The 24,490-nt window shown below is 43.9% G+C and overlaps 1 pseudogene; it reads left to right on the top strand.

The window, feature by feature from the left end:
• Positions 1-3,419: 3,419 nt before the first annotated feature.
• On the top strand, positions 3,420-24,487 carry LOC119878668 (annotated as a pseudogene).
• The last annotated feature ends 3 nt before the right edge of the window (positions 24,488-24,490 follow it).

Raw genomic sequence — 24,490 nt, 5'->3', positions numbered from 1 at the left:
GCTGCTTCTGGCCCAGAACGGACACACGAGGTGAAGATTTGCCCTCCCAGGTTAAATAGGTTTCTAGAAGGAGGAGATAGATGAAAATATGAAATGACAGATTTTAGCTATCTGGAGTGAAGGGTGAGCCTTAAGAGTGTCCAGTTCAGGGATCCCTGGGTGGCGCAGCGGTTTGGCGCCTGCCTTTGGCCTAGGGCGCGATCCTGGAGACCCAGGATCGATTCCCACATCGGCTCCTGGTGCATGGAGCCTGCTTCTCTCTGCCTGTGTCTCTGCCTCTCTTTCTCTCTCTGTGACTATCATAAATAAATAAAAATTAAAAAAAATATAAAAAAAAAAAAGAGTGTCCATTTCAGTGCCCAGAGAGTATTGAGGCCGAGGTAGGGGGGCTGAGTTGTGGGGCAGCCCAACGTGTGTCAGTTGCAGGAACGCAGTAGGATGTTCACGGGGAGGGGCACGGCAGCCAGAGTTCACAGGCAGAGAGCCAGAGGGGAGAGGTGGGAGGGTGTCCCGGTCTTCAGCTGAGCCAGGCAAGTGCACTGGGGTGGTGGTGGGGGGAGCAGGGGGCTGAAGGCCAGGACCCAGGGGACTGGGGTTCTGCCTGTCCTTCACCGACGTGCTCAGCGCACCTTCTGTCCTTTACCTGCTGAATACGGAAAAGGATATGGAAGGGATGTGCCTGGAGATCTTCTAGGCTCAGGCCCAGGGGAGGTGGTGACCGCCTGGCTCCAACTGCAGCACTCCTTCGGTGAGCATTCCGGCACCAGCCACACTTCCTAGCAGCAAGAGCTGGGCAAGACTGCTCCTGGCTACACTGCCACTGCCATCGGCAGCTTCGGGAGAAGCACACCCTTTGTGAGGGATTAGTTTGATGCAGCAGCTCGGCTAAGGGAAATCGGGAATGGGTTATGTGCCCGTTCATTGGTATAAAAGAGTACTTAACTGTTACTTTTAGAAGAGATTTACGGGCCGGGGGGGCCGTGGGTGGTTCGGTCGTTGAGCATCTGCCTTAGGCTCAGGTCGTGATCCCGGGCTCCTGGAATCATGTCCTGCATCAGGCTCTCTGCCGGGGGCTTGCTTCTTCCTCTGCCTGTGTCTGGTGCCTCTCTCTCTCTCTCTCTGTGTCTCTCTTGAACAATGAATAAAATCTTAAAAAAAACCCACAAAAACATAAGAGTGTTAGTGGGCACCTGAGTGGCTCTGGTTGAGCGGGTGTCTTTGGCTCAGGTGGTGATCCTGGGGTCTTGGGATGGAGTCCCACAACACGACAACAGGCCCCCTACAGGCAGCCTGCTTCTCCAGTTGCCTATGTCTCTTCCCCTCTCTCTGGTGTCTCAGGAATATGAAATCTTTTAAAAGATAAAAGCATTACCTGAGTAAACTTGTAATATAAATACTTCCTCTGTTGATCTCATATGTATCTAAATATCGTTTGAAGCTGAACAATTGTATTGCCCACATTACAACCCAGGAAGGTTGTTCTTAAGGGCCTGGGAGCCATCTCTTTGACCTGTAAACCTCAAGGAAGATAGTGTCCCTCTGTGTCTCCGGGAGGGGGTAAGCATGGTCTCTAGGCATCTTGCTATGAGCTGTAAACTACCTGCTTGACAGAGAAAGGTAAGAACTTTTTTCTCTCCTCCTTCACACAGAGACAACTAGGATGGACCAGCACCCCGATTACCAGGTGAATTTAGGATGAACTATGAAAAAATGCATAGCAAATGGTGCTGACGAGTCCTGTAGGTGTGAAACAGGTTTACCACTTAGGATGAGAACTATGGGCTGAGCTACAAGGAAAGACAAGTCCTCCGGGTTCTCCTTGCAAACTTGTTAGTGGTTTGCCTGTGATGTGGCGACACAGTCTGGTTTAAAGGTTATTTAACGGTAGGATGGGGGGGCCTGGGTGGCTTAGCCAGGTAAGCAGCTGCCTCTTGGTTTGGGGCTCAGGTCCGGATGTCAGGGTTGTGGAATGAAGCCCTCCGTGGGGCTGCTGGCTGAGCCTGGAGTCAGCTGGGGATTCTCTCTTCTTCTCCCTCTGGCCCCTCCCCCTGCTCTCACGCCCTCTCTCTCCCCCCTCTCTCTCTCTCAAATAAATCGTTTAAAAAACCAACATAACAATCGTTCTCTTCTTTCTATATTTGTGGAGAGGATTTTCTGGATGGCAGGAGAAGGTTTTTTGAAGGTTTTGTTTTTTGTTTTTTTTTTTAAGATTTATTTACTCCTGAGAGACACAGAGAGAGGCAGAGAGGCAGGCAGAGGGAGAAGCAGGCCCCCTGCAGGGAGCCCGATGCGGGACTCCACCCTGGACCTGGGCATCACCGCCTGAGCCAAGGCAGACGCTCAACTGCTGAGCCACCCAGGCGACCGGGAGATTCTCCTTTTAATCTCCACCACCCCGCGGCGTCGAAGAAGCACTTGGCCAGGCGCGCCGTTATATAATCTCTCCCCCAAAATACTGCTCAATCCTTGTCCTTAGGACCTCCTCGTCAAAACATGGCACTTTAACCTAACAGACATTTAATTCGTCGGACGGGCAAATTCCCAGGGATATGGTTCGGGTTTGTGTGGTGTGAAACCCGGTTGTTCCACAGTCTGTACTTTGCATTCGTTGTGCAACTTGGACAAGCTACCTTTCTATTTGCTTCTCCTTTCTTGGAGAAACCATGCGCCTCTCTTATGTCCTCGCTGAGTAGTAATCGTATCCCAGTGTGTTGGTGCAACTTGTCAAAAGTTCAGTGACGTGCACACGTGCACCCTTCCCCGTCCTCTCCTGCTTGTGGAAGTCTCCGTGCCAAGCCGACAGACAGACCTCAGGGCAAGGAAAGGACCAGGGATCCAGGACGCAGGCACAGCCGCTGCTAGAAGCGACACGTCTCCTCGATTCCTCACGGGAGCGAAGACGACTGGGACATCGGGCAGTAGGGTCCGGATGTCAATCCTCTGACACGGTGCTTCTTACCCACCCGAGGAGGTGGAGACTTTCGAGACGTCCCCTAGCGTGTGGCGCTTGGACTCCCGGGAAACAGAGTCCGGGTGTTTGGTGCCGCTCCCCAGGGGGGCTCCCGCAGACCCGGGGGCCGCACGCCGGCGCCGTGGTGCGCATGTGCAGCTCGGCCTGTGTGCGTGTTGGCGCAGGCGCAGTGCGGCCGCGCTGCTCTCGCTTCCTGTGCGTGCGCAGGTCACCGCTCGCCGCGGTTCCCAGGCTTCGGCCTCCGCGGCCGAGGATTCCCCGGTACCCGCGGGGCGGTCCGCCGTCCGGCCGGGCCGGCACCCAGCGGGCGCGGGTCCGCGCGGGCCGGGCGGAGTGCGCGAGCGGGGATCCCCCCAGCGCGAGCCCCGGAGCCCGCGGGGCCTGGGCCGGAGGAGCCGGGCGGTCGAGTGGCGCGGCTGCGGCGGCGGCGGCGGCGGGGCCCGGTCCGGCCGGTTTGCGGCCGCAGGACGGCGAGGCGTCAGGCGGCCGTTTGGGGCCCCGGAGGGTGGTCGGCCCGAAGTGAGTTTGCGCGCTAGTTCCAGAGCCGGCGCCCCGGGAACGGCGGCCCCGGGAGGCGCAGGAGGAGCAGCCCCCGCCCCGGATCCCTCGCGAGCCTTGGGGCAGCTCGGCGGGTCCCGACGGGGTAGGTCGTGCGCTCGCGGGCCTCCTGGCGGTTGTGGATCTTCCGGGCGGCCAGAGTGCGCGCGGGGCGGGGAGGGATTGGCGCTCCCCCGGGACGCGGGACTCGTGGGGTCCCGGCTTCCCGGGGGCGCAAGGGGGCTCCCGCCTCCCCTTGCCCCGTCCCCCGCTTGCTGCGCCGTCGCCCTGTCCAGCCTGCAGACGGGTCTCTAAGCGCCCAGGAGTGTGGTGCGGAGCCGGCTGCGTTGTGCCTGGGGCATCTCCGGTGGAGCGCAGGGCCGGTGTGCGAGGAGGGCCGGGCTGCGGCTGCCTGGTTGACAGAGGAGCCTGGGCCTGAGAAGGGAGGCGGCTTGTCCAGGGCGACGGGGTCCGTGGGTGGGCTTGCTCTCGGGCCTGAGCTCCTGGGCGCGCGTGCTGGCCGCCCTGTTAGTTTCGTGATCAAAAGGGTTCTTCGGTGTAGCTAGCGCACAAGCCAGTGAAGGGAGGAGCATTGGAAAACAAGTGCGCCTTGATGCACCTTTTACCCTGCTTTAGAGACCTGGTGTTTTCTGTTCCTGTGCATACGTGATTTTAAGTCATTTGAAGAGGTAAGGAAAGACGGAGAGAGCCACCGTGAAGAGGAGGGTTTTTTTCAGCGTTAGTTTAATGAAGGCAAACGTTTGAAAAATGAGCCGATGTTATATTAACCATTGAAGAGTAACCCATCTAGGGCAGCCCGGGTGGCTCAGTGGTTTCACGGGTCCTTCGGCGGAGGGTGTGATCCTGGAGATCCAGGATGGAGTCCCACGTCGGGCTCCCTGCATGGAGCCTGCTTCTCCCTCTGCCTGTGTCCTCTGCCTCTCTCTCTCTCTCTCTCTCTCTCTCTCTGTCTCTCTCTCTCTCTGTCTCTCTGGGTCTCGTGAATAAACAAATAAATAAAATCTTAAAAAGAAAAAGAAAGAGTAACGCATCTGATCACCTCGTGATCCGTGGGAGGGACCCCAATTCTCTTGTACCTTTCTCTTTTCTCACATTTTTAGCCTCTTCTGAGTGTTCACAGGGAATGAGATTTCTTTGGAGGTATTATGCAGGATGACCAGTGACTTCTATCATTTCTTCTTCTTCCCCAGGTCCACCGTTAACAGTCTATGGTTTTCCAAGAGCAGCAGAAAATGAATGAATCCCAGGTGAGTTTTCCTGTGTCCGTGCTTGGTTTTGTAATGCATTTCAGCAGATTTATATGGGTCCAGATTTTAAAATGGGAGTATGGAAATAAAAGACGTTATCATGTAACATGCACTTCTCACCCTGTCAGATTAGCACAGAGTCTTTTGTGGAATTCATGTGTGCAGAGTTATGGGGGTAGGGCTACATAGTTGACTCATGTGCCTGGTCGTCAGAGAAAAGGAGGGTACGGTGCGTTACATGATTTCAATTTTTATAAGAGGGAAACAATTTTTTAACTTGTGGGCTTAAAAGGTTTCTTAGGACTTGTGAAACTGTGTTTGTGAAATTGATGTAGTTGCTGGTAGCTTCCTAATGATCACATTAAATCATTGCAACTGATTACATATTTTTTGTTTATAAAAACCGAGGACCTGGTATGTATAATTTTTCCAGGCACCAAAATACGGTGATTCCAAGGAGACATATTTTCATTGTTACTGTTTTGTCCAGGGGTAAAAGCTGAGTCGTGAGTGTAATGGCCTGCGCATCCTTCAGGTGGCTTCTGTTATTCCTACTTGTTCGGGGTGTGCAGTACATAATACAGCGAGGTATTCCCTAGTAAATATGCAGTCACTGCCGTTCCCATTTCAATTCTTAGCATCTTGATTTTGTCCTCACCCCTCTCTGGAACGTATTGCTACAGATTAGCAGTGACCTGGGCCCCTGGGTGACTCAAGGCAGCTAAGTGTCTGCCTTTGGCTCAGGTCATGACGCTGGGGCCCTGTGATCGAACACCGAGTTGGGCTCCCTGCTCTGTGGGTCTGCTTCTCCCTCGTGTCCCTCCCCCCACTTGTGTGTGCTCTCACTCTCTTGCTATCTCTCTCACTGTGTTGCTCACTATCAAATAATGAATAAAATCTTTTTAAAAAAAGATTAGCGGTGATCTCAGTACAGTCAGATGCATCAGACATCATCCAGCTCTTACCTCCCGTGATCATTCGTCTGACGTATTACTTCCACGTGTCTTTTCTTCGTGGAGTCTCCCTTTGCTTGGCTTTTTTTTTTTTTTTTTTAATTTTTTTTTTTATTTATTTATGATAGTCACACACAGAGAGAGCGAGAGAGGCCAGAGACACAGGCAGAGGGAGAAGCAGGCTCCATACACCGGGAGCCTGACGTGGGACTCGATCCCGGGTCTCCAGGATCGCGCCCTGAGCCAAAGGCAGGCGCTAAAACCGCTGCGCCACCCAGGGATCCCTGCTTGGCTTTTAAAAAGGTTCACCTGCAGATATTTTTGCTCTTTAACTGATCAGGGGTGTTTGAAAAAGTAGGTGAGGGTAACCTGCAATACCTATTTTTCTGAGTATATAATATCTGGTGTTGAAAGTTTCGCCATCTTCTGGATGTGTTTGAGATGGTTCTTTCAATCAGCATACACACAGAGACCACTCTCTCCAGGTGGTTAAGTCTTTTATAATCATTTACTGATGGTTTCCTTGTATGTGTGTTATGTTACTCTGCTTTGTAATCTATGTTTTGAAGAAATTTTGTCTATCCTGTGTTTCCCGTAGTCTGGATTGTGTGGACCTCGTTGCTGTCATTCTAACTCGACGACTTTTGTCATTACCCATATGCCTTCTATAATTGGTAGTTAGCTCTGGACGTTGACCCAGTTCTGTTCAGTTCTTTTGCAAGTCTTTGCTGCTCATGACTACTATCCGCTTTCCCCTCGAGGGCCATATCTTCTTCCTTTGTTTTTGTGACGTTAGCATCTATTGGTTGGTGTTCATTGCCAAGATCCCCCAATTCTTTAGGGGAGACAGATGGTGCTATGTTACTTTACCATTTCTTTGTTTCCCAGCTAGAATACTTTCCTAAAGAACAACATCTCTTTAAATAGTTCTGTGGTTCTTACAGACAAGATTATTTTCACAATATCCAGTGGGCTCCTAAGCAACTGGGATTTTCTTTGTTTCATTTGTTACCGTTATGAGCTCATGGGTTTACACATATTTTAAGTATTTCAGTACATTGAAGTCGTTTTTCTGTTGATGTCTAAGTGGTTCTGTGTTTGACCAGAGGAATCCCTTCACATGGGTTTCTGAGTCCTTTTGCAACATCCTCTATGTATTTGATAACATTCATTTTTATTCAACATTTTATGTTGAAAAAACTTCAAACTTTCACAACAGTCGCAAGGATCTTAGAGAACTCCCATGTTCCCTTTGCCCAGATACTCCAGTTTTTTACCTCTCCCCACATTTGCTTTATTAGCTGTGTGTGTGTTTGTGTGTGTGTGTGTGTGTATATATATATATATATATATATATATATATATATATATATATATATTCTTATCTGAATCATTTGACAGCAGATGTCATCTGTCAAGTCCCTCTTCAGATTATACCTACTAAAATCAAGAATATTGATTGATGGGTGAATTCCAGACGTGGTATATTTTTATAACATTGTCATGTAGCCAGTCTGGCTTGCTTTTGAGACGTGTTGTGTGTGATGTCACCCTTCAGTTTTAGCCTATTTCCATCCTTTTTTTTTTTTTTTTTAATTTATTTATTTATGATAGAGAGATCTTGAGAGAGGCAGAGACACAGGCAGATGGAGAAGCTGGCTCCATGCAGGGAGCCCGACGTGGGACTCGATCCCAGGACTCCAGAATCGTGCCCTCGGCCAAAGGCAAGCGCCCAAACCACTGGGCCCCCCAGGGATCTCCCTATTTCCATCTTTATATTTGAAGTGCAGTTAGTTGGATTTTGGTGTTTAAATCCAGTCTAACAGTTTCTGCTTATTAATGGGTTGCTTAAACCACCTTATATGTAATCTGATTATTGATATAACCAGTTAGGTTGTAGTCTGGTTTTGTTTTCTCTTTGTATTTTTGGCTTTGTTTCTTTTTGCTTTTGTGAATTCTTTCCTTCGAATGGATTGTGTATTTTTTTTTTATTCCATTTTACATCTTTTGCGGGATCATTAGCTCTAACACTGTTATGTTTTTATAGCTTTGGGGTTTGTAATATGCAGCTTTAATATTTTACGTTTTATCTTCAGGTAATGTACTGTTTCACTTCAACTATAGGGAGCTTGTTGTTATTTCCATTTTTTTCCCCTCTTGGTCCTTATGTTCTTGTTTGATATTACTTTACAGGTAGAATGAATCCCCGAAGATATTGTGATTTTTAGGTAAAGAGTTATATTTGTAAAGAATAAGGAAAATAACATAGTTACCATTTCTGGTACTCTTGGTTTCTTTATGTTTTATTGTCTATCCAGGTTTAGATCTCCTGTGATTTTCCTTCTGCCTGATGGACTTTCTTGAACACTCGGGGTTTTTTTGTTTTTGTTTTTTTCCTAATTTTTTATTTAAATTTTAGTTAGGGAAAAATGCAGTGCCGTATTGGTTTCAGGAGAATTCAGTGATTAACCACATATATGAGACACGTTGTGCTCATCACACGTGCCCTCCTTCATACTCATTCCCCCTTCTAGCCCCTCCCCACCCAATCCCCCATCAACCCTCAGTGTGTTCTCAGTCCTTAAGAATCTTATGGTTGGGTAGCCTCGATGGTTCAGGGATTTAGAGCGGCCCTTCAGCTCAGGGCCTGATCCTGGAGGCCCTGGATCAAGTCCCTCGTCGGGCTCCCCTGCATGAAGCTTGCTTCTGTCCTCTTGCCTCCTCTCTCTCTGTCTCTCTCTCTCTGTCTGCGTCTCTCCTGAATAAATAAATAAAATCTTTTAGAATAAAAAAAGAATCTTATGGTTTGTGTCCCTCTTTTTTCCCCCTTCCCATATATTCATCTGCTTTCTTAAATTCCAATATGAATGAGATCATACGGTATTTGTTTTTCTCTGACTTACTTTACTTAGGATAGTATACTTCCATCCATGTCATTGCAAATGGCAAGAGTCCATTCATTTTGATGCCTAAGTAGTTCATTGTGTATATACAACCATTTCTTCTTTTTTTTTAATTTATTTTTTATTGGTGTTCAATTTAACTAACATAACAGAATAACCCCCAGGGCCGGTCACCCATTCACTCCCCCCCCCCCCACCCTTCTCCCCCTTCTACCACCCCTAGTTCGTTTCCCAGAGTTAGCAGTCTTTACGTTCTGTCTCCCTTTCTGATATTTCCCACACATTCTTCTCCCTTCCCTTATATTCCCTTTCACTATTATTTATATTCCCCAAATGAATGAGAACATATAAGTTTGTCCTTCTCCGACTGACTTACTTCACTCAGCATAATACCCTCCAGTTCCATCCACGTTGAAGCAAATGGTGCGTATTTGTCATTTCTAATAGCTGAGTAATATTCCATTGTATACATAAACTACATCTTCTTTATCCATTCATTCTTTCGTTGGACACCGAGGCTCCTTCCACAGTTTGGCTATTGTGGCAATTGCTGCTATAAACATCGGGGTGCAGGTGTCCCGGCGTTTCATTGCATTTGTATCTTTGGGGTAAATCCCCAACAGTGCAATTGCTGGGTCGTAGGGCAGGTCTATTTTTAACTGTTTGAGGAACCTCCACACAGTTTTCCAGAGTGGCTGCACCAGTTCACATTCCCACCAACAGTGTAAGAGGGTTCCCTTTTCTCCGCATCCTCTCCAACATTTGTTGTTTCCTGCCTTGTTAATTTGCCCCATTCTCGCCGGTGTGAGGTGGTATCTCATTGTGGTTTTGATTTGTATTTCCCTGATGGCAAGTGATGCAGAGCATTTTCTCATATGCATGTTGGCCATGTCTATGTCTTCCTCTGTGAGATTTCTGTTCATGTCTTTTGCCCATTTCATGATTGGATTGTTTGTTTCTTTGGTGTTGAGTTTAATAAGTTCTTTATAGATCTTGGAAACTAGCCCTTTAATCTGATATGTCATTTGCAAATATCTTTTCCCATTCTGTAGGTTGTTCTTTTAGTTTTTTTTGACTGTATCCTTTGCTGTGCAAAAGCTTCTTATCTTGATGAAGTCCCAATAGTTCATTTTTTGCTTTTGTTTCTTTGCCTTCGTGGATGTATCTTGCAAGAAGTTACTATGGCCGAGTTCAAAAAGGGTGTTGCCTGTGTTCTTCTCTAGGATTTTGATGGAATCTTGTCTCACATTTAGATCTTTCATCCATTTTGAGTTTATCTTTGTGTATGGTGAAAGAGAGTGGTCTAGTTTCATTCTTCTGCATGTGGATGTCCAATTTTCCCAGCACCATTTATTGAAGAGACTGTCTTTCTTCCAATGGATAGTCTTTCCCTCCTTATCGAATATTCAGAAAAGACCCCGAATAGCCAGGGGAATTTTAAAAAAGAAAACCATATCTGGGGGCATCACAATGCCAGATTTCAGGTTGTACTACAAAGCTGTGGTCATCAAGACAGTGTGGTACTGGCACAAAAACAGACCACATAGATCATTGGAACAGAATAGAGAATCCAGAAGTGGACCCTGAACTTTATGGTCAACCATTTCTTCTTTATCCATTCACTACTCAAAGGACATTTGGACTCTCTTCATAATCGCTTCTCGGCCTTTTGGCTAAGATCAAGTGTGGACTCTCTTCATAGTTTGGCTGGTGTTGATAATGCGGATATAAACATCAGAATGTTTGAATCTGTATTTTTATATCCTTTGGGTAAATACTTAGCCAATAGTGCAATTGGTGGATCCTAGGGGTAGCTCTATTTTTAACTTTTTGAGGAACCTCCATACTGTTTTCCAGAATGGCTGTACCAGTTGCATTCCCACCAACAGTAGAAGAGGGATGTTGTTTTTTTGAATTTTTATTTGGCCTTTCTGATAGGTTGTGAGGGTGATATCTCATCATGGTTTTGATTTATATTTCTCTGGTGATAAGTGATGTTGAGCATCTTTTCATGTGTCTGTCTTCTTTGGATATCTTCTTTGAAAGAATGCCGGATGTCTTTGGAAAAAAATGTCTCTTCACGTCTCTGCCCATTTCTTAACTGGACTATTTGTTTTTTGCATGTTAAGTTTGATAAGTTCTTTATAGATTTTAGAACACTTTTTTTTTTTAAGCATTATTTATTTATTTGGGAGGAAGAGAGAGCAAGAGTGGAGGGGAGGGGCAGAGGGAGAGAGAAGTCCCAAGCGGACTCAGCTCTGAGTACAGAGCTGGACTTGGGGCTTGATCCCAGGCCTCTGAGATCATGACCTGAGCCTGAAATCAACAAATGAGCCACCCAGGGGCCCTGGAACATTTCTTGTAGTTGCTAATGAATTCTTTCAGCTCTCATATCAGAAAATGCTTTTTTTTTTTTGCCTTGGTTTTGTTTCAAGGGAGGTTTGCTGGTTTTTCTCGTATTCTTCAGACATGTTCCTCTACTGTGTTCTCACATCATTTCTAAGAGAAATGTGACATCATTCTCTCACCTTCTTCCTCTCTATGTGGTTTTTGTCTTTGTTTTTCCTCTAGCTGCTTTTTAAATGTTTCTCTTTATTCCTGGTTTTGAGCAATGTGATTGTGTTATCTCTTGATATTGTTTTCTTTATGTCTGTGTTTGGGGATCATTGAACTTCTTGGATCCGTTGTGTTTATGATTTTCATCAACTTTGGGAAATTTTTTACCACATTTCTTCAAATATTCCCCCGCCTCTATCTGTCCTTCAGTGATTCCTCTTACTTGTTTGTTTCACTGGTCGAAGTTGTCCCACAACCCACTGACACTCTTCATTCTCTTTAAATTCCTTTTTCTGTATGTGTTTCATTTTACATAAGCTTTTGTTGCTATGCTTGTTGTTCACTGATGTTTTTTTTCCGTGTTGTGCTAATCTAGTGCAGTGTAATTTTCATTTCAGACACTGTAGTCTTTATGTGTAGAAGTTTGATTTGAGTCTTTTTTTTTTATGTCTTCCCTCTTCCTATTCAAATGTTTTGAACATGAGGAATACAGTTGTAAACTATTTTAAAGTTCTCTACCACTGTAACATCCACATCTGTTCTAGGCCCATTTCAGTAGATGAATGATTTTCTGTATGGCTGGTTATTTCCTGTGTGTTTACCCTGTTTGTCAATCCTTCCTTCCTCTGTCATAGTTCTCCCTCCCTGCTCCAGGGCTGGAAGTCCTCTTAGCAGTACAACAGGCCTCCTCTTGTTTATCTCCCATCTCTGATTCCTGTCCTTCGTTTGCTTCAAGATCCATTCTTAAAAACCAGTGTTTCGTATATTTGTTTTTCAGTGTGCTTTCAGGAGGCAGGGTAAATCTGCTCCTTGTTCATCTTGGTTGGAAGCAGTCCTGACTCCTATATTTTTAGTCATAGTTAGAAACCTTTTCCCACATCTTGGTTATAGGGAAATTTCACCTATTTTTTTTTCTGTGTGGTTTAATATTTTATATTTAGATTAGTGATTCACTTGGACTTTTTCTTACATAGTATAAGGCATGGATTAGTTTGGTCCACGCCCAAATGACTATAGTTGCTCTAACAGTGTTATTAAAAATCAGTTCTGTGGATTGTTATATTGTATTATGATATCACGCATTCTCATGATATGTCATGTAATAACACAAGTCTATTTCTAGATTTTGTGCTCTATTCCATTGATCCATCTCCATCCATATGCCAATACAAACGCTTTTAATCATGAAGGTTGTGTGTTTTTTAAGTCTGGTAGGGGTTAGGCCTCCTAAACAGCTTCTTTTTTTTTTTTGGCGATTTTCCTAGTTCTTGATCTCCCTCCCCCCCCCCCCCCCCCCATATGAACTTTAGTGCTAGCTCACCTAGTTCCAGGAAAAAAGCTTTTGGTATTTTTGTTGGTATCACATATCTATAAAATAATGAGAGTAGGGGTGATTTACCTATTTGTATTATTGAGTTGACCTGTCCAGGAACAAGGAGCATCTTTTATTTGTTCTTTGAGGTTTGTTTTGTTTTTTTTTTTTTTTTTTTTTTTTCATTTATTTGTTTCAGTGTTGCTTCTGTGTCTTTCAGGAGTGTTTTTAAATGTTCCTAGGATAGATTTGGTACATTTCTTTCTTTTTTTTTTTTTTTTAAGATTTTATTTATTCATGAGACCAGAGAGAGAGAGAGATGCAGAAGAGACACAGGCAGAGGGAAGAAGCAGGCTCCATGCAGCCTGTCATGGGACTCGATCCCAGGTCTCCAGGATCACGCCCCGGGCTGAAGGCAGGTGCCAAACCGCTGAGCCATCCAGGGATCCCCTGGTACATTTCTTACTAACAGTTTTATCTTTTCTGTTACTCCATAAACTGTGTGCATGTTTGAATTCTGTCTTAGTCTAATAATGTAACAAAGGCTGTTGGGTTTTGTGTGTGTGTGTTTTTTTTAATGATTTTCTTTTTCTTCCTTGTGTTTAAGTTAAGTGATCTCTACATCCAACATGAGGCGAAAACTTACGACCCCAAGATCAAGAGTCTTATGCTCTTCCAGCTGAGCCAGCCAGGCTGTTGCTTTATATGTGTTGATTTTTGTATTCTCTTACCTAATAATATTCTTTTATTGAGTTGGTTTTGTTGTTGATTCTCTGAGTTTTCTGGATATAGTATATCACCTGCAAATAGAAATGGTTTTATTCTTTCTCTATTGATTAGTATGCCTCTAATTGTTTTTTTCCAGCTGGAGATAGTGAGCATTTTTGTCCTGTTCCAGGTCTTGCTGGGAAGGCTTCTAGTGTTTGTCCATTAAGTAAAACTCTGACTTTAGAACTGAGAGGACTGCATAAATATACCTGAGCATATAACCTACACATAAATGTGCTTGCATGTGATTGAGATGTCTATGTGTATCACTCATACTATGCGTATTAGGTAGGATATAAGAGTGTGTGTGTATACATATATTTGTGCTAGTGAAGTATCCATTCCTGTTTTCTTGAAGGTTTTTTTAAATCACGTATGTATTTTGAATATTGTTAAAGGTTTTTTCAGGCATCTTTGTGGAGGAAAAAAGTATTTTCTTAACCATATTAGAATGGCATATATCTTGAACATTTTGAGAGAAGTGTTTCCTTTGATAATAAATTGCCTTGCTTTCCTGAAGTGTCTAATGTTCATGGGCTGAAATGATAGCTTGGGTTGCTGTGCAATTCTGGGTCAAAATCTTTTTTCTTTCACAAGTCATAGGCAGTTGTCCAAGGGTTTTTTTTCAGGTGAGAAGTAGAATGGGTTACCAGGGTTGTTTTTTTTAACTACCAAGGCAGTTAGAGGGGTGATTTTTTCCCCACCTGTAACTTTTTAGAAGTTTTTCCTTTATTTTTTGGTTTTGGCATTTTATGAGGAAATTTCTAGATCTGTATTTCCCCCCCAATATTCTTGTTTGCAAATTGGATGGCCCCTTGTGAAGTGAAGGCTTATGCTATCCTTCAGCTCAGGTATCATTTACCATTCTGTCTTTGATTCTTTGTGTCCATCCTTCTTGTTTTCTCTTTCTGAAAACTTGAACCTATCACATATGGCTTTTGTATCTCAAGCTCTTTTTCCATCATTTCAATTTCTTGTTATCTGAGAGATTTCCTAAATTGCATATTCTGTGTCTCGTTTGTTATTTAAGCCTCTTGGAGTTTTAAAAAATTCAATAATTTAATTTAAATTATTTAATCTTTAATTTCTAAGTAATCTTTGCTGACTGCTTTTGGAGAATGTTCTCCTTTTATGGAAGAAGTATCCTTCTTAATTTATTGAAAAATGTAAATCGTTAGAAAAAATGTAAGTTGTTTTCTTTATGAAAATTGATTCTATCATTGTTGAGCTGCTCATCTTGATGCTTATCTTTTATTTACACGTTTTCCTCCTCAATTAGCTGATGATTCTTGATTTTTTTCAGTTTTTGAGAGAAAAATTACTACTAGCTAACATGAATATACTCAATAATGACCCCTTTTCGCTCTTTTCTTTATGGAGGGGATATGACTGCAGAGCTCTGGAAGTTAATGGATTAGGGAAATATATTTAGATAGACATCACTTCAGCTTTTTTCTTCGTTTTCCGTTTTTTTTTATTGTTAAATTACACATTATGTAAAGTTTACTATTTTAACTATTTTACAACATACAGTTCATGGCATTAAGTACATTCACATTGTTGTGCAACCATCACCACCATCCAATATGGAAAACGTTCTCATCTTGCAAAACTGGAACTCTGTCTCCATTAAATAATTAACTTCCCACCCTGCCTCGCCTCGCCCCTGGCAACCATTGTACATTATGTAGCTATGATTATGACTGCTCTAAGTACCTCACCTAAATGGAATCATGTAGTATTTGTCTTTTTGTAACTGGTTTATTTCACTGAGGATTATGTACCCGGTGCTAGAATCTTCTTCCTTTTTAAGGCTGGATTTTACTCCATTGTACATAAAGACCACATGTTACTTGTCTCTTGATATGTTGATGGACACTTGGATTACTTTTGCATTTTGGCTGTTGTGAATAATGCTGCAACAAGCATGGGTGTATAAATACGTTTGAGACCCTGCTTTCAGTTCTTTTAAGTATATACCCAAAAGTGGAATTGCTGGATCATATGGTAATTTTATCTTTAATTTTTGAGGAGCTCTCATGCCTACAGTGGCTGCATCAGTTTGCATTCCACCAACAGTGTACGAGGGTTCTAATTTCTTCCAACATGTGTTTATTTCCTGGCTTTCTGGTATTAGACCATCTTAAGAGATGGCAGGTGGTAACTCATTGTGGCTTTGATTTGCATTCCCTCATGACTAGTGATGTGGAGGATTTTCCCACGTGCTTATTGGACACCTATGTGTTGTCTTGAGAAATGTCTGTTCAGGTCTTTTGCCCATTTTGAATCATGTAGGTATCTGTTGTTGGGCTTTAGGAGTTCTCTCTATATTGTGGTATGAATCCCTTACCAAATACATAGTTGGCAGAAATTTTTCCCATTTTCTAGGTTATCTTTTTCTTCTGTGGATTGTGTCTCCTTAGGCACAGAATCTGTAGGCACCACCCCTGTTTTGAACCGGTCAAAAGTTGGGAGACATGGTTAAGTCGGTTTGAGTCGCTTTCCTCTGAGTGTAGTTCTCTGAGAGCTGCCTTCAGGAAGATCACCCATGTTCAACACAGATGGAGTTAATGTGTGTGTCCTGGTTTTGCCCAAGACACTCTTGGATTGCACCCATATTCCTTCCGGTTTAAACATTTATCACAGACTGAAGTCTATTTGGCCAGTGAATGTGTGACCACCACCTCCATGTGGAGGCCTGAAGTATGTTGCACTCTTCCATGTGTATGGCCGCGGTGTCCACGGCCAAGAGGTTTTCACAGCCAACTGTCATCTGGCTGCTCTGGGTACCAAAATGGAGCTGCTGCTCGGGCTCCTCAGGTGCTCCTGTGGTTACTTGCTCTTCACCTCGGCTGCCAGCAGGGATTCTGGGCCCTCTTGATGGGCCTGGGATTCTCAAGGGCAGCCCGCAGTCCACTCTTGCTGGCGCCCAGTGTGTGCTGAGTGTAAAGCCCTGCCTTCAGCAGCTCCGGGTTTTCGTCTTCTCCTCAACTCCTTGTGTCAGGAGTCTCCTCAGAGAAATTCCTGCCCAGGGAACAGCCTTCGTGTTCCAAGATTCTGTTTTTGTATTTCTTCAAATTGGACTTTTAGGGGGGTTTGGTTTTGTTTTGGGAGCAGGGAGGTAACTGTGCAGTTTATTCTCCTGAATGAGAATCATCTTGTACTGTAGAGAGCTGCCCTAAGAAAGGGTCCCGCCGCCCTCTTCCTCCTACCAGCCTCTTCAGTGTCGCTGCTTGCCACTGTTCCTGCCGTTGGTATGTTCACACCTCTGCATCTTCTTTCCCCCTCAGTCCTACAGGCAGACCCCCATCAAAGGTGCTGAAGGGAAGGTCCAGGGATCAAATGCCTGTTTATCCATGTTGTGTTTCCTTGCCAGACCAGAAGCTTACTGAGGGCAGGAAATGCTATTTTATTCATCTTAATGTCCCCAGAACTCAGTTCAGTTGCAAAACTCTGGAACTGAACCAACAAGAACTCTGGTTTTCTGGTTGGGGGTTTGGTTTCTTAGGGGTCATGTGAAAACCAAGAGGCAGTGTGTTTCCACTGTGGTTTGTTTTCATTCAGGGTCTAACATACAGTCAGGTTTTCAATGTTTACAGGTGGCTTTATCAGTGAACTTGGTAAGCTCCTATGCACGCACACCTCTTCCATGTTACTATTTTCCAACGCAATGCCATTACAGGGGCCAGTGTCGTTCAGGGACGTGGCTGGTGGACTTCACCCAGGAGGAGTGGCAGCAGCTGGAGCCCAATGAGAAGACCATCTACAGGGATGTGATGCTGGAGAACTACAGCCATCTCGTCTCCGTGGGTGAGAAGAGCTTGCTGTCTGGGTTGCTGCCCCGGGGGGTGGGGTATGAGGGGCAACTGCCTATTTAATTTTTCCCTCAGGTTGAAGAATAAGTGATAGGACCTTTTCACTCCTTTTGGGCACCAGATAGGGTATTTGTACGTTTGCCTCCATTGAAGCATTCTGACTTTGCAAAGGTGCGAAACTGGCCCATTTTATCCTGTAGCCTCTAGGCCTCTGGGACAGGATCTCAGACTCAGAGTTCAGAGAGCCCAGCAGCCCATCTGAGTCTGCCTCTGTTCTCACAGGGTATGACAGCACCAAACCGAAAGTGATCCTCAAATTGGAACAGGGAGAGGAGCATGGGTAGCTGAAGGTGAACTGCCATGTCAGAGTCATCTGGGTAAGTTAGCATGGTATTGTTGTGAACATGGTCACACCCCGAGCCTCTGCCTCTCGTGCTTCAGCGACACATCCCAGGGCACAGGCAGCACGTTGCTCCCTCCAGTGCAGCAGGCAGGCTGTTCTCCTGATTTTACATTTGATGTACACCTGAAGGCATTTTCCGTGCCAGCTAATGCCAAGGATCCAGTCACTTCCTCCTGCGTTCTTAGTAACTCACCTACTCGTGAGAGTACAGAATTCCGTTGTTTGCAGGCATTCAGAAGTCTAAGAGAAAAATGAACTTGAGGCTTTCTCATTCGTTCTTTTTGTCTTCCATTTTCATTCTTCTTTGCTGTGAAGTGCCTCAGGCTGGTTTTCTGCCTGTTTTCACTCCCTTCTCTGTGCCAAGTACCACTCAGATACCAAAACCTGTCCCCTCCCTGAGCTGGTTGAGGGCGGAGGGCGGCCACTGCCGTGCCATGGGTGCATCTGTGTGCTGTTGGGCAGTGATGAGTACAGGCCTCTAAGCCAGTCCTCCCGTGGTGATGATGTTGAAAACTGGCCCCCCGTGCTTCGGAGCCCAAATATAACTTGAAGACAGTTGGGGATAAAGAGGAATAAGAGCTTTGTTGCTGGGACAGCTGGGTGGCTCAGCGGTTGAGCGTCTGCCTTTGGCTTAGGGTGTAATCCCGGTTCCTGGATCAAGTCCCACATCGGGCTTCCTGTGAGGAGACTGCTTCTCCCTCTGCCTATGTCTCCGCTTCTCTCTCTCTCTGTCTCTCATGAAAAAATAAATAAAATCTTTTAAAAAATAATAATAAAGAGCTTGTTGCTTTGTCAGGCAGAGGAGGCTGCAGTGGGATGTGGCCTTCACAAACTGCGAGGAAGGGGTTTGAGGTGGGGGGTTATAGGGAAATAGAGGATCTAGCCGGTTTCACAGGAATTGTCTATATGCTGCCAGCCTTAGCAGTTGTTTTCAGGGTGGAGCCAGGTCCTGAGACCACAAGCTAAGAAGGATGGTAAGGAAGGTTTGCAGGAGTGAGAGAAAAGCGTACTTTAAAATCCAGCTTTGGGATGCCTGGGTGGCTCAGCAGTTGAGCCCCTTCCTTTTGGCCCAGGGCATGATCCTGGAGTCTGGGATCAAGTTCCACATCAGGCTCCCTGAATGGACTCTGCTTCTCCCTCTGCCTGTGTCTCTGCCTCTCTCTCTCTGTGTCGCTCATGAATAAATAAATAAAATCTTTTACAAAATTAAAAAAAAAAAATTAAAAAATAAAATCCAGCTTTGCTGCAGCATCGGTGCAACCATCTTGATTTTTGTTCAGCTTTGTGCTTTAAGCGGTTTCGGTGTGGCAGAGCGGCAATGAGTGAGGCCTTCTTCTTTTCCCCCTGCATTCCTTTGTGTTCCCACGCCTGCAGCCACCAGGGATATGCAGGGAGTGTTCACTCATAAGTAAGGTTAGCCCCCAGGACCCCGTTGGCCATTCTTTTTTGAAAAGTTCTGAGTGTATTGATCCTCATGAAAAATCCTCACAATCACTTCAGATAAAGTCACTGCAGAGTCATTACTTCTGTCTTCCAGTCTCAGGCTCACCATTTGCCAGCAGTCCCCCTGACTTTTCTTCGTCCTGCTCTTGCGTTCTCTCAGTGTTTCCTGAAGGTCTTTTTCTTCTTGTATAAGCCATGTCTTGTGAGTCTGTATTTGGTTCCCTTTTTTTGGTATAATCCAAGGAATCCTAGATCATGCCAAAGCCTGTTGTCTTGCCACCACCAGAATTTCCTATTCCAAATAAAAAGCTGACGCGTGCTGTGGTCTTGTACGCTGTGGCTAGTTGTTCCCAAATTACTGTGGCCTTCCTGGGACGAAGAACATCAGTGATCATTTGTGTCTCCTGAAGTTGTCTCTCGGTTGTGAACTTCCTGGATGGCATAGTTCGTGGGTCATTCATGATGACCTCTGAGCTTCAAACAACTAATAGAGGAAAGGAGCCTGTTTTCCGTTCTTTAGTTTTCTTCAGGTCCCTTAAAAAGGTTGCTGTTTCTTATCTTTTGTGAAATGCTTTAAAAAGTTCCTGCATATTCTTAATTTCTTCTGACATCATCGTAAAGGATATTTTCTCATACCTGGATTACAGTGAATCCTAGTTGAAAATTGCAAAGGCTGTTCATCTGAAATATCCACTTGATTTAACACTGGGCTGACAGGATGAGCCTGTCTTTCTTCTGTGTCTTCTGAAATAGAATTTATATTCTCTTTTCAGGTCCCAACCAATATGATGCGATGTTGCCCATCAAAATTCATGTCCTGTTTCCCCAGACTCTTGTTAAATCCCATTTTGTCTAGATTTCAAGACTATCATAGTCCCTCCACATGCACTTTTCTTACTCAAATTGATTTCTTTCCTTCTTTTTTTGTACTTATAAAGAGATAACAATATATACTTGAAATTAATATAACACTGTATGTTAATTATATTTGAATTTGAAAAATAAATTTAAAAAATTTAAAAACCGGGATCCCTGGGTGGCGCAGCGGTTTGGTGCATGCCTTTGGCCCAGGGCGCGATCCTGGAGACCCGGGATCGAATCCCACGTCGGGCTCCCGGTGCATGGAGCCTGCTTCTCCCTCTGCCTGTGTCTCTGCCTCTCTCTCTCTCTCTCTCTCTGTGACTATCATAAATAAATAAAAAATTAAAAAAAAAAAACTTTAAAAAAATAAATAAATAAATAAATAATAAAAAATTTAAAAACCTACCCCAAAAGAAATATCAAGGCTCAGAAAAACACAGATGCATAACAAAATTTACCATTTTAACATTTTTAAGCATACAGTTCAAAGATAATTAACTATATTCACATTATTGTGCAATAGAACCTCTAGAACTTTACCCTTAAAAGTTCACCTCTAAAAAAAAAAAAAGTTCACCTCTTATTTAAGCTTTCCTTAATTGCTCATTCACCACATTTGTCTATTCCTTCTCTTGATCCCCATTCCACAGTTACCACAAAAGTTAGATATGATTGTGTATTTGTTACTTGAGCCTTTCTCTACCTGAATTAAAGTCTCCCAAAGAGTAAGGATCTTTTCACTCTGCTTTGATATGTGACATATTGAAGGCATTCTGTAGATTTTTCACAGACTGAAAACCTAGGGATGAAAGCCCTTTATTACTGATCGGTTGAGACATAATTTATCCTCAACTGGGGATTTGATAAAATGGGGATGGTGGGGATGCCTGGGTGGCTCAGCAGTTGAGTGTCTACCTTCAGCTCTGGGCGTGATCCAGACTATCCAGGGTCTGGGGATCTGGGGATCGAATCATGCATTGGGCTCCCTGCAGGGAGCCTGCTTCTCCCTCTGCCTATGTCTCTGCCTCTCTCTCTGTCCCTCATGAATAAATAAATAAAATCTTAAAAAAAAAACAAAAAACAGGATTAAGGTGGTACCTGAAAGCACCCCATTTGATCAGTTAGGAAGTACTTTAGCTTCTAATCACAGAGTCCAGGAAAACTAGGAAATGTAGCCATACCCTTCTCAGATACCGGGTTTAGTTAGGAAAGGGGAACATGGCTGCCTGGGTTGTTCAGATGGAGCTTTCATATAGAGTACTTACTTTCAAGTATGTGTTACATGCAATTTTGTAATCATGCTATTTTAAAAATTAATGGAAGTTAAGTGGGTAAGAAGTGATTTGATAAATCTTTTAAAGCTTCCCCTGAACTATAAACAGATGTTAAGTATAGCTACTGCTGGAAGCCATATTGGTGAATAAGAGCATGAGTACAGGCTGGTGGTTGGAAATAAATGGGCATAGCCTGGCTTCCTGTAGCAGAAGGTATTTTGGAAGATTGGTGAAATGATAGTTTGAATATATTTGTGAGTCCAGGTAATGAAAAATCTTACTGGTAAATGATAACTTCTGTTTTTTGTTGTTGTTCTTTTTGTTTTTGTTTTTGTTTTTTTGTTTTCCTGTTGGTATTTGGAACTTTGGGGCCCAGGAGTAGTGTAAATTTCTGAGCACAGAACAGTTGGTGTTGCACTGATTGTGGATGAAGACAGCTAACAGTAGCTCTGAGGCTCCAAAAATTTGTGAGAGACATAGAAATAAAAGTTAATCCTGTAGGGGCAGCTTTAGAAATCTGTGATTTAAGGTTTTACACTAAACAAAATCTGCACCTATGCAACTCTTGCTGGTTTTCAGGACTCAGTGTTGTGATGTGACTGATATGAAATTTAAGTCAGCAAATTGAAAGAAAATCGATGGTGTTTGTTTTTTATCATATACTGTTCTGAGAGATTTACATGCACTCAGTTGGTCCTTTCCCAGTGCTGTATTTTGGGCACATTTCAGCTGTGTGAAGCTGCAGCACAGTTAAATAACTTGCTCAAGACCCAGCCAGTAGTACATTGGAGATGGATCTGAATCGAGGTAGCCTCATCTCTGCTCTTTTAGCCACCTACTCTGTTGTGCAAACAGGTGCAGTTAGGGTTGAGTCAGCCATGGGAACACTTCTGAAAGCTGATGTTAGTGGCTTGGTCTCTTGTCATCTGGTCCCATCTTACATTTCCTTTGGATATTTATATGCCTAGATATCTGCTTCCAGGTAAATGTGAACAAGGACTGGGGAGTTGGAGCCCTGGTTGTAGGATTATCTCTAAAGATGAGGAGATAGGAATTTGTAAAATGTTTATTTGGATTTATGTGCAGAATAGAAAGACAGATTTTGAAGGGTGTGGGCCAGTGAGGATGTCATCATAGTAATCTTAGTATGAAGTAGTACTTCACAGTTTAATATAATTGCTATCTCTTACTGCCAGTGTAATCCATACTTGGATGTTTTCTTTGAACATTCATGCATCAATTGCTCTTGCTCTCTCGCTGAACTGACGTAGTCAAGAGACCTCCCATTTCTGCCTTAATCTGTGCTCTTACAGTGATGTTGCCCTCTGCTCACCAGTTCTTGGGTTTATCTCACCTTTTCTACCAGTTTTGAACATGTTTGTGAAGTAACAAAGGTACTTGTGTTCAGTGTGAGTTTACTATCCCTTTTTTTTCTAGTGCTGAGTCCTGTCCCCCGTCATCCATTCCCTGTGCCTACCCCACCCCACTCCCATGTGTGTGTGGGGGTCTGTCTTATGTGACAAATCAAGGGGAAAGGGGGTCTGTATACTTGTGATGATTTTTATTTGTGGAGATTGGCTGTAAAGCCAGAGTCAGCTCCACAGTAGGGCACTTGAGTAACACTCCCATTTGATACCTGTGTGTTCAGATTCTCAAAATTTGTTTAATTTTATTCCTTTGTAGAAGTCTGGAAGGTTGATGACCTGATAGAGAGAATCCCAGGAAATGAAGAAGAACATTCAAGGCAAGCTATTTCTGTCAATGACAAAACCCTGATTGAAGAGAGAGAGAATGTATTTGATAAAACATATAATGTGGAAACAAGCCTTGTTCCTTCAAGCATAATATCTCATACTTGTGTCTCATGTGGAAAGAATTTAGAATCTACTTCAGAATTAATTATTAGTGATGGAAGCTATGCAAGAAAGAAACCTGATGAGTGTAGTGAATGCGGGAAGATGTACCATGGAGGGAAACCCTATGAATGTAATCAAAATGGGGAAAGCTATTCTCAAAATGAAGAAAGTATTCTTCAGAAAATTAATATTTTGGAGAAACCCTTTGAATATAATGAATGCATGGAAGCCTTAGACAATGAAGCTGTTTTCCTTGCTCATAAGAGAGCTTATATAGGGGAAAAGCCCTATGAATGGAATGACTCTGGGTCAGACTTCATCCAGATGTCAAGTTTTAATGTATACCAGAGATCACAGATGGAATTGAAGCCCTTTGAATGCAGCGAATGTGGAAAATCCTTCTGTAAAAAGTCAAAATTAATCATACATCAAAGGGCCCATACAGGGGAGAAACCTTATGAATGTAATGTTTGTGGGAAATCCTTCAGTCAAAAGGGGACTCTCACTGTCCATCGGAGATCACACTTAGAGGAGAAGCCCTATAAATGTAACGAATGTGGGAAAACCTTCTGTCAGAAGTTACATCTCACCCAACACTTGAGAACTCATTCAGGTGAGAAGCCCTACGAATGTAATGAATGTGGGAAAACCTTCTGCCAGAAGACCCATCTCACCCTACACCAGAGGAATCATTCAGGAGAAAGACCCTATCCTTGTAACGAATGTGGGAAATCCTTTTCCCGCAAGTCTGCCCTCAGTGACCATCAAAGAACGCATACAGGAGAGAAACTTTACAAATGTAATGAATGTGGGAAATCCTACTACCGAAAATCTACCCTCATTACACATCAGAGGACACACACAGGAGAGAAACCCTATCAGTGCAGTGAATGTGGGAAGTTCTTCTCTCGAGTGTCATACCTCACTATACATTACAGAAGTCACTTAGAAGAGAAACCCTATGAATGTAACGAGTGTGGGAAAACCTTCAATTTAAATTCAGCCTTCATTAGACATCGGAAGGTACACACAGATGAGAAACCCCACGAATGTAGTGAATGCGGGAAACTCTCTCAGTTCTCATATCTCACTGACCATCCTACAGCTCCTTTGGGAGACAAACCCTATGAATGTAATGAGTGTGGGAAAATCTTCCTTGACAGTTCAACCTTCAATGGGCACCAGTCGCTTCCAAAAGGGGAGAAATCCTATGAATGTAACATCTGTGGAAAATTATTTTCTGAGTTGTCTTACTACACAATACATTACAGAAGTCATTCTGAAGAGAAACCCTATGGGTGCAGTGAATGTGGGAAAACCTTCTCCCATAATTCATCCCTCTTCAGACATCAAAGAGTGCACACAGGCGAGAAGCCCTATGAGTGTTATGAATGTGGGAAGTTCTTCTCTCAGAAGTCCTATCTTACCATCCACCACCGAATCCATTCGGGAGAGAAGCCCTATGAATGTAGTAAATGTGGGAAAGTCTTCTCTCGGATGTCAAACCTCACTGTACACTATAGAAGCCATTCAGGAGAGAAGCCCTATGAATGTAATGAATGTGGAAAAG

The sequence above is a fragment of the Canis lupus genome, unplaced genomic scaffold, assembly GCF_011100685.1.
Source record: "Canis lupus familiaris isolate Mischka breed German Shepherd unplaced genomic scaffold, alternate assembly UU_Cfam_GSD_1.0 chrUn_S1798H1995, whole genome shotgun sequence".
Lineage (NCBI taxonomy): Eukaryota > Metazoa > Chordata > Mammalia > Carnivora > Canidae > Canis > Canis lupus.
This window is presented reverse-complemented; position numbering and strand designations above follow the sequence as displayed.